Here is a 10,822-nt window from a genome sequence, read left to right as displayed (position 1 = left end):
GGTCAGAGGGCAAGGGAGGCATGTTTTGTGTTGTGGCCACACACTGAAGGATTAGCTATTTAAAGACGCGGAGTCGACAGTGGAAAATTTCCATGCTCTTGCTGTATCAAAGGGAGAGTGACAGGCGCGCAACAAGGCAGGTTGCTTATACACCATCATTTGTCAGGGGAATGAGCTCTGACTGCCTCGAGACATCAAACCGGAAGCAATTATACAATTTCTAGGAGAATTCTAAGGAAACAAACTCACTACAATATAAATTCATACCGTTTTGATCTTTAATTTCCAGGTGAGTTATAAGCACTTTTACTATTCAATAGCACCAAGACGTCCATGGCGTTTTCAATATTTAGTTTTCACATTTAGTATTGTGTTGTTATAACGTTTTGTATTGATTGGCCTATGTGAAGTCGTTGATATGGAACCCACTTTGTAGCCTCCTTAGGCCAAAATTATGTCAGAATTGAGGGCACAAACTGAAATGGATGTAGGAAAACACACACGCTGTAAAAACTATTGGTCGCTAAATCCGGAGAAATGAAGGACCATGATACCCTGTTGGTCACTAAATCCGGCTAAAAGGACCACGTAAAAACGGTTGGCTTGTTTGCCCTCTCCCGTCTGAGCTGTTGGCTGTGGATGCCCTCACCCGCTATATACTTACAGTGCCTTGCAAAAGTATTCATCTCCCTTGGCGTTTTTTCTATTTTGTTGCTTTACAACCTGCAATTTGAATGGATTTCATGTAATGGATTTCATGTTTGGGATTTTATGTAATTCATGTAATAAGATCTGGTGCAACAAATTACCTTCAGAAGTCACATAATTAGTTAAATAAAATCCACATGTGTGCAATCTAAGTGTCATATGATCTGTCACATGATCTCAGTATATATATACCTGTTCTGAAAGGCCCCAGAGTCTGCAACACCACTAAGCAAGGGGCACCACCAAGCAAGCGGCACCATGAAGACCAAGGAGCTCTCCAACAGGTCAGGGACAAAGTTGTGGAGAAGTACAGATCAGGGTTGGGTTATAAAAAAATATCAGAAACTTTGAACATCCTACGGAGCACCATTACATCCATTATTTAAAAATGGAAAGAATATGGCACCACAGCAAACCTGCCAAGTGAGGGCCGCCCACAAAAACTCAAGGATCAGGCAAGGAGGTCATTAATCAGAGAGGCAACAAAGAGACCAAAGATAACCCTGAAGGAGCTGCAAAGCTCCACAGCGAAGATTGGAGTATCTGTCCATAGGACCACTTTAAGCCGTACACTCCACAGAGCTGAGCTTTACAGAAGAGTGACCAGAAAAAGCCATTGCTTAAAGAAAAAAATAAGCAAACATGTTTGGTGTTTGGCATAAGGCATGTGGGAGACTCCCCAAACATATGGAAGAAGGTACTCTGGTCAGATTAAACTAAAATGTAGCTTTTTGGCCATTAAGGAAAACGCTATGTCTGGCGCAAACCCAACACCTCTCATCACCCCGAGAACGCCACCATCCCCACAGTGAAGCATGGTGGTGGCAGCATCATGCTGTGGAGATGTTTTTCATTGGCAGGGACTGGGAAACTGGTTAGAATTGAAGGAATGATGGATGGCGCTAAATACAGGGAAATTCTTGAGGGAATCCTGTTTCAGTCGTCCAGAGATTTGAGACTGGGATGGAGGTTCACCTTCCAGCAGGACAATAACCCTAAGCATACTGCTAAAGCAACACTCGAGTGGTTTAAGGGGAAACATTTAAATGTCTAGTCAAAGCCCACACTTTTAAAAATTGCTGTACACCAGTGGACCCCATCCAACTTGAATGAGCTGGAGCAGTTTTGCCTTGAATAATGGGCAAAAATCCCAGTGGCTAGATGTGCCAAGCTTATAGAGACATACCCCAAGAGACTGGCAGGTGTAATTGCTGCAAAAGGTGTCTCTACAAAGTATTGACTATGGGGACGTGAATAGTTATGCACGCTCAAGTTTTCAGCTTTTTTGTCTTATTTTTTGCTTGTTTCACAATAAAAAATATTTTGCATCTTCAAAGTGGTAGGCATGTTGTGTAAATCAAATGATACAAACCCCCCAAAAATCTATTTTAATTCCTGGTTGTAAGGCAACAAAATAGGAAAAATGCCAAGGGGGGTAAACACTTTCGGAAGCCACTGTATAACTGATTGGTTTGGTTCTGTCCTCTATAGTGCTGTCCAGTTAGAACATGGTGTTGAGACCTATCACTGTACTTTTGATAGTCACCACCACTCACAGACACAGCTGTTTCCTTTGAAGATGTTTATATGATTCTGGTAATGTGATTTACTTGGAATCTTATTGTTGTGGTTCTATAAGACAAAGATATGCACACATGTAAACAGTATTATTTAAGGGTTATAACTATGCAATACACATATTAGTGCCTTCGGAAAGTATTCAGACCCCTTGACTTTTTCCACATTTTGTTATCTTATAGCCTTATTCTAAAATTGATTTTTTTATTTTTATTAAATCCTCAGCAATCAACACACAATATCCTGCAATGACAAAGCGAAAACATGTTTTTAGACATTTTTGCAAATTGATAAAAAAAAAAAAATCTGAAATACCTTACTTACATAAGTATTCAGACCCTTTGCTATGAGACTCGAAATTGAGCACCGGTGCGTCCTGTTTCCATTGATCATCCTTGAGATGTTTCTACAACTTGATTGGCCTCCACCTGTGGAAAATTCAATTGATTGGACATGATTTGGAAAGGCACACAAATGTCCGTAGAGCTCCGAGACAGGATTGTATCGAGGCACCGATCTGGGGAAGGGTACCAAAAAATGTCTGCAGCATTGAAGGTCCCCCAAGATCAAGTAGCCTCCATCATTCTTAAATGGAAAAAGTTTGAAGCCACCGAGACTCTTCCTAGATCTGGCCGCCCGGCCAAACTGAGCAATCAGGGGAGAAGGGCTTTAGTCAGGGAGGTGACCAAGAACCCGATGGTCACTCTGACAGAGCTCTAGAGTTCCTCTGTGGAGATAGGAGAACATTCCAAAAAGACAACCATCTCTGCAGCACTCTGCCAATCAGGCCTTTATGGTAGAGTGGCCAGATGGAAGCCACTCCTCTGTAAAAGACACATGATAATTGGAGTTTGCCAAAAGGCACCTAAAGACTCTCAGACCATGAGAAACAAGATTCTCTGGTCTGATGAAACCAAGATTGAACTCTTTGGCCTGACTGCCAAGCGTCACGTCTGGAGGAAACCTGGCACCATCCCTACAGTGAAGCATGGAGGTGGCAGCATCATGCTGTGGGGATGTTTTTCAGCGGCAGGGACTGGGAGACTAGTCAGGATTGACGCAAAGATGAACGGAGCAAAGTACAGAGAGATCCTTGATGAAAACCTGCTCCATAGCACTCAGGACCTCAGACTGGGACAATGGTTCATCTTCCAACAGGACAACGACCCTAAGCACACAACTAAGACAACGCAGGAGTGGCTTCGGGACAAGTCTCTGAATATCCTTGAGTTGCACAGCCAGAGCCCGGACTTGAACCCGTTCTAACATCTCTGGAGAGACCTGAAAATAGCTGTGCAGCAACGTTCCCCATCTAACCTGACAGACCTTTCAGAGGATCTGCAGAGAAAAATGGGAGTAACTCCCCAAATACAGGTGTGCCAAGCTTGTAGCGTCATACCCAAGAAGACACGAGGCTGTAATCGCTGCCAAAGGTGCTTCAACAAAGTACTGAGTAAAGGGTCTCAATACTTATGTAAATGTGATATTTCTTTTTTTTATTATTATAAATTAGCAGGAATTTCAACAACAAAAAAACTTTGCTTTGCCATTATGGGGTATTGTGTGTAGATTTATGAGAGAAAAAACGATTTAATCCATTTTAAAATAATGCTGTAACATAACAAAATGTGGAAAAAGTCAAGGGGTCTGAATACTTTCCGAAGGCACTGTATGTACATGAATAAATGGCAAATGGCATTATACTTATAACATGTCTATAAAGGGCCATAAAGACAGCATCAATATAAACACAAACTTAAACAGTCCCCTCTTGGAGAGAGAGAAACCAATAATTTGGATTGACAAAGGGTCAGAATTTATGGCACCCTCTCTCCAGCCTCGTGTGCAAATCTACAACCTTATCAGTTCTGCCCTGGCGCCACAGGGTCCTAAATTATTCTGCGCATGAGCAATCTCCAAGAACTGTCTAAGATGACTCTAGAAGCTCACCCATGGCAACGCAATAACACACCTTAATAAAGGCCACTATGGAAAACGCTGTGGTAGCGTGTGCATGCAAAAGACTTTACCAATACAACAATTAAACCACTTCTGCAAAAGTACTTGTGCAACCAATGCAATAGCACTAATAGTATGGAATAATACTACATATGATAAACAATAGGCAAAGTAGTATTGGCAACTCTGACATTAAAGAATAGTAACAGCCATACTGTAGAACATATGTCTAAAAGCTATCAAAGTAACAGCAAGTAATTAGTGGTAATTACCTATTATTACACAGCATGTAAAAACCCCAATAACCCCCCTGCAACTTACATTTTGATGCACGCACAACATTTAGACATTAGTGTTACTGTGGACAACAAAAAGTCCTCAGAAACATGGGTCTTCTCCCTTCTGATGACAATAACACTGAGTGGGCGGGTGCGGAGTCCAGATGCGCATTTCCAAGCACTCTGATTGGTTGGGAATTGCAGGGCTATAATGGGTAAGTGATATCTTAGGTAGACTGAGCAGCCAAACTAACGGGACTTAAGGGAAACTGAAGGGACTGTGAGGGGAAGTTAGGTAGTGGCCTTTTTTACACATGCAATAACAGCTTAGTTGGGCATGTATGGGTCACCATGACTGGGGTTACCATGTCTGTGCTTACCATGACTGGGGTTACCATTAGAGGTCGACTGATTATGATTTTTCAACGCCGATACCGATTATTGGAGGACCAAAAAAAGACGATACCGATTAATCGGACGATTTTTATTTTTTATATTTGTAATAATGACAATTACAACAATACTGAATGAACACTTATTTTAACTTAATATAATACTTCAATAAAATCAATTTAGCCTCAAATTAATAATTAAACATGTTCAATTAGATTTAAATAATGCAAAAACAAAGTGTTGGAGAAGAAAGTAAAAGTGCAATATGTGCCATGTAAGAAAGCTAACATTTAAGTTCCTTGCTCAGAACATGAGAACATATGAAAGCTGATGGTTCCTTTTAACATGAGTCTTCAATATTCCCAGTTAAGAAGTTTGAGGTTGTAGTTATTATAGGAATTATAGGACTATTTCTCTCTATATGATTTCTATTTCATATACCTTTGACTATTGGATGTTCTTATAGGCACTTTAGTATTGCCAGTGTAACAGTATAGCTTCCATCCCTCTCCTCGCCGCTACCTGGGCTCGAACCAGGAACACATCAACAACAGCCACCCTCGAAGCAGCGTTACCCATGCCGAGCAAGGGGAACAACTACTCCAAGTCTCAGAGCGAGTGACGTTTGAAACGCTATTAGCGCGCACCCCGCTAACTAGCTAGCCATTTCACATCGGTTACACCAGCCTAATCTCGGGAGTTGATAGGCTTGAAGTCATAAACAGCGAAGAGCTGCTGGCAAAACGCACGAAAGTGCTGTTTGAATGAATGCTTACGAGCCTGCTGGTGCCTAGCATCGCTCAGTCAGACTGCTCTATCAAATCATAGACTTAATTATAACATAATAACACACAGAAATACGAGCCTTAAGTCATTAATATGGTCGAATCCGGAAGCTATCATTTCGAAAACAAAACGTTTATTCTTTCAGTGAAATATGGAACTGTGGGGCCTCCCGGGTGGCGCAGTGGTCTAGGGCACTGCATCGCAGTGCTAACTGCGCCACCAGAGTCTCTGGGTTCGCGCCCAGGCTCTGTCGCAGCCGGCCGCGACCGGGAGGTCCGTGGGGCGACGCACAATTGGGCTAGCGTCGTCCGGGTTAGGGTGGGTTTGGCCGGTAGGGATATCCTTGTCTCATCGCGCTCCAGCGACTCCTGTGGCGGGCCGGGCACAGTGCGTGCTAACCAAGGGGGCCAGGTGCACGGTGTTTCCTCCGACACATTGGTGCGGCTGGCTTCCGGGTTGGAGGCGCGCTGTGTTAAAGAAGCAGTGCGGCTAGTTTGGGTTGTGCTTCGGAGGACGCATGGCTTTCGACCTTCGTCTCTCCCGAGCCCGTACGGGAGTTGTAGCGATGAGACAAGATAGTAATTACTAGCGATTGGATACCACGAAAATTGGGGAGAAAAGGGGATAAAAAAAATAAAAAAAAATAAAAAAAATAAAAAATAAATAAATATGGAACTGTTCCGTATTTTAACGGATGGCATCCCTAAGTCTAAATATTGCTGTTACATTGCACAACCTTCAATGTTATGTCATAATTACGTAAAACTCTGGCAAATTAGTTCGCAATGAGCCAGGCGGCCCAAACTGTTGCACATACCGTGACTCTGCGTGCAATGAACGCAAGAGAAGTCACACAATTTCACCTGGTTAATACTGCCTGCTAACCTTTCTTTTAGCTAAATATGCAGGTTTAAAAATATATAGTTCTGTGTATTGATTTTAAGAAAGGCATTGATGTTTATGGTTAGGTACACGTTGGAGCAGTTAACCGAGTGTTGGACTAGTTAACCGTAAGTTTGCAAGATTGAATCCCTAAAGTTGTAAAAAAAATAAAAAATAAAGATTGAATCCCTAAAATTGTAAAAAATAAAATAAATAAAAAATGTAATCGGCAAAATCGGCGTCCAAAAATACCGATATCCGATTGTTATGAAAACTTGAAATCGGCCCTAATTAATCGGCCATTCCGATTAATCGTTCGACCTCTAGTTACCATGTCTGGGCTTACCATGACTGGGGTTACCATGTCTGGGGTTACCTTTTACCCAGCAGGTGACATAGAAGTCCTATACTGTAAAGGAGACAGATCTATAATTAGATCAGCTTGTTGGTTTGTTCTCACAATTCCCGAGAGACATGTTAAGCGTCCTGGCATTATAACAACCAGAAACACTGACCTAAGCAGACCTGAAGCTTAGGATACAACTAACTTTACTATTGCAAATCAACTTTCATAAGAAGATGCATAAACTCGATATTTGCTCTGTGACATTGACTTCTTGCTGTCACAACATAGTTGCATAATGTAAACAGAAAAGTAGAATGAGACTGTATAAGTAGGCACTGGATAGATTATGTCTGTTAGATGGGACTTTTTGGGCCTGTGTCTCCAGCACAAAGCCAGACAGAGATTTGGGTCACTGATTGTGAATAGGTAACTTACATAATATAAAAGCTCCCTTTGATGAAGTGCCTGTTTTTAACATGCATCTATTTGGTCTTCTGTCATACCTGGAAGTAATAATCTAAATGGTTCACCGCCTCCAGGGCCCCAAAAAATAAGGACAAGGAAGATAATACCCTTTAGCTACTGTCTCTCTCTCTCTCAAACAGAAAAATGATAGTCCTACACCCAAACCACAATTACACATTTAGGGCAAGTTTGGAGTGTGTAGTTTTAGAAATGGATAATAACTCAATTTTGCTTGTGCAATTCAGAAGAGGGATGACATAGGGAGGACATTCCCTGAACAAGGCACGTCATTTATTTTGTGAGAAACAGAGCACATAATGCAATATGATTGTTCAAGTGATTGTTCTTGTTCAAATCCTGCTGAGTTATGGTGTACCTAGTGTTAATGCTTCTTTTAAATAACAGAATCCTTGTTCTCTCTTTTCAGACTGGCTCCCCTAGCTGCTGCACCAATGGGTGTGAAGGTTCTCCAGTGTTTTCCCTGGTACAAGAGGTGTAAAGACAAGGGCAAGAGCAGAGACTGCGTCCCTAAAGAGGGTAGGAACACCAGCTACAGTTTTTGCTGGAGTGGGATGCTTGTTTATTTAGGTTTTTTCAGAGGCACTATTTTCAAAAAGCGGAACACTATGTTATTTGGAATGTAATGTTGGACTGAAAACCCTTTGACAGTTCATCAACATCAGTAGTAGTACAATATGGGGATGTGACTTACCAAGATAGATTAATGTCAGTATTAATGTCAAGTTAATGGGTTTTTAATTATGTCCTCTCTCCTCTCTTCCAGTTCCATCCATTGAGACAGAGCCCCAGTTTGCCCCGCCAACCTATGCCAGTGATGGTGCTGGAGGAGGAGTTGTCTACTTTTCCCACAAGGCAAGAGTGGCCTACAGACATCGGATGGAGGGCAACGTTATAGACACCACCTACTGAGCCCCCAACCTCCAGCCCCTGCTGCAAAAACACCCCTCAAAGACTGTCTGCTCAGAAGCATCTTTGTCTTACAACAGACAGTATCCCAGTTCTTCAATGATCGTGTCTGGACAGAAGAATACTAAAATGATGGTCAAACATAAAATGGTCAGAAAACTGTTCTTGTTTGTATTTGTTCAGCTTAGTTCAGCTGAAGGTTTGAGATAGGTGCTTGACTAAAGATGGAGGCTGAGAAGCACTACTGAGAACTGTCTGATAGCCATTAGAACATCTTTGACAGATGGGAGAAAACACTTTTAGATAGGGGTTGAGAAACTTTGTCTATGCTATTACCTTGAAGTGCATTCTTCTTGTTTTCCTGTCGTTTTATCATTTGCACTTTATTTATTGTTCTAGGGTCAAATTTGTGTACGTGTGTCTGCTATACACCTAATGGTTTTGCATATTTTTTGGGGCATGTTTTGTAATGGTCCATTTTCTGTAATATCCCATCTAGAAACTGGTGTTGTAGACTGGCCATGACTAATACACAGCTATACGATGAATGTAATAATAACCGTCAATGATTACTGACACTTTATATTCTACTTGTATTGTTGCTATGAAATAATCAACAAAAGACTAATGCTACATTACTAGTAATGTGACAAGTCACTTTTTAAATAGTTTTGGATAGCTGCAAATAAATGTTTTTGCCGTTTGATTATGGAACCCTTTCTAATGTTCGGCCCATGATCTCTGTTACCCTATCACATCCTTTCAAAAGTTTTCAGAGTAAGACTGTGTATTTTGGTAACACTGGGGATGTACTTAACAAACAGGCCTTTATGGCAGACAGACTCTGAACACTGGTTAAAGATTAACACTTTAACCAGTGACTTGGCACCAAGACACGTGTTTTACATACGAGATGGCAACGGGTTATGTAATGCATATCAGATATAACGGTAAGAAGAAAGAGAGGAGATCTTGGTTACTTCTCTGGAGAAATACTACTGTAAAACAAACTACTGTAAAACAAAAGCTACAGGTACACACTATAGGCAATGGTAATTGGCACACATGTAACATGGTATGTATCAAACCTTTAGAGATAAGCATCTATTTAGTATATTTGGTAACACTATAGTCATAACTAACATGAAGCAGGTGTCTCAGAGCCTAAGGTAGCCTGGTTGCTGTCTCTGGTACCCAGACTAGCTGTGAGGTGTCCTAATGCCTACAGATCTTAATAAACATGGAAATCAAATAACTTTCTGATCCAATTGCCTGTTTTATACATTTACCTGTTTCATCTTCATGGCAAATTATAACAGCTGTAACGAAGACGCATGGAGTCAGGAAGCAGGTGCAGTCGTTGAGGAGCATAGAGTGAATACAAAAACAGGAGTAGTGTCTGAACAAGAAAACAATAACAATACTGACTGGTGGGTAATACAACAGATTGGTAGATAAAGGGTAGTGATGAAGTCAAGGTGTGCCTAATGATGGGGCGCAGCTGTGCCTAATGATGGTTGCCAGGTGTGTGTAATGATGGGTTGCCAGGACAGGTGGTTAGTAGACCGACGACGTAGAGCGCCAGAGCGGGAGTAGACGTGACAGTACCCCCCATGACGCACGGCTCCGGCCGCAGGACGATGCCGGCCTGGGAGACGGCCCCGAGGGCAAGGAGCGGGCCGATTTGGATGGCGAAGATGGAAATCTCGGATGATGTTGGGATCTAGAATGTCATCCACAAGAACCCAACACCGCTCCTCTGGACCATACCCCTCCCAGTCAACCAGGTACTGGAGCCGACCCTCACGACGTCGAGAGTCCAGGAGGGATCTGACGGCATAGGCGGGGCTTCTCTCAATGTCCAGGGGAGACGGAGGGTTGTCGTGGGAGACGGCATCAGCCAGGGAACCAGGAACTACAGACCTGAAGAGGGAAACGTGAAAAGAGGGTGAGATCCGGTAGTTAGTGGGAAGCTATAATCGGTATGTTACCTCATTGACCCTCCGGTGGACGGACGCCCCACTTCTGAGGCGTCCACCTCCACCACGAAGGGCAGCATAGGTGAAACGCCCCTTCAGTAGGCGGAAGGCCTCATCAGCTGCAGGACTCCACACCAAATGACAGGGGCCACCCTTGAGGAGAGAGGTGAGAGGAGAGGCGATGGAGCTGAAGTTTTTAATGAAGCGGTGGTAGAAAATCGTTGTAGTCCTTTTATGGTGGTTGGGACTGGCCATGATCTGACTGCCTCGACCTTCCTTTCCTCCATAACCACTCCCTGCGGGCTGATCCGATATCCCAAGAAGGAGACAGCGGCCTGATGGAACTGGCACTTCTCCGCTTTGACATAGAGATGGTTCTCCAGGAGGCATCACAGAACTACCCGGACGTGGGCAATGTGATCCTCCAAGGTGGCCTTGTAGATCAGGATGTCAGGGTTAGACGCGACTGCGCTGAGGCATAGAGTCTGAAAGCAGGTCGATAGCACAGTTCCAGCGGCGAT

General features: G+C 42.8%; 1 long non-coding RNA gene across 1 annotated transcript; it reads left to right on the top strand.

Annotated features, from left to right (window-relative positions):
* The first annotated feature begins 65 nt into the window (after window positions 1-65).
* LOC129863995 (uncharacterized) lies at window positions 66-9,577 on the top strand. The gene is made up of 3 exons (XR_008761037.1): window positions 66-289; window positions 7,823-7,932; window positions 8,180-9,577. It is a non-coding gene; the product is annotated as an uncharacterized LOC129863995 (long non-coding RNA).
* The last annotated feature ends 1,245 nt before the right edge of the window (window positions 9,578-10,822 follow it).

This window comes from Salvelinus fontinalis, chromosome 10, assembly GCF_029448725.1.
Source record: "Salvelinus fontinalis isolate EN_2023a chromosome 10, ASM2944872v1, whole genome shotgun sequence".
Lineage (NCBI taxonomy): Eukaryota > Metazoa > Chordata > Actinopteri > Salmoniformes > Salmonidae > Salvelinus > Salvelinus fontinalis.
The sequence above is the reverse complement of the archived record's forward strand: the minus strand, read 5'-3'. Positions and strand labels throughout refer to the sequence as shown.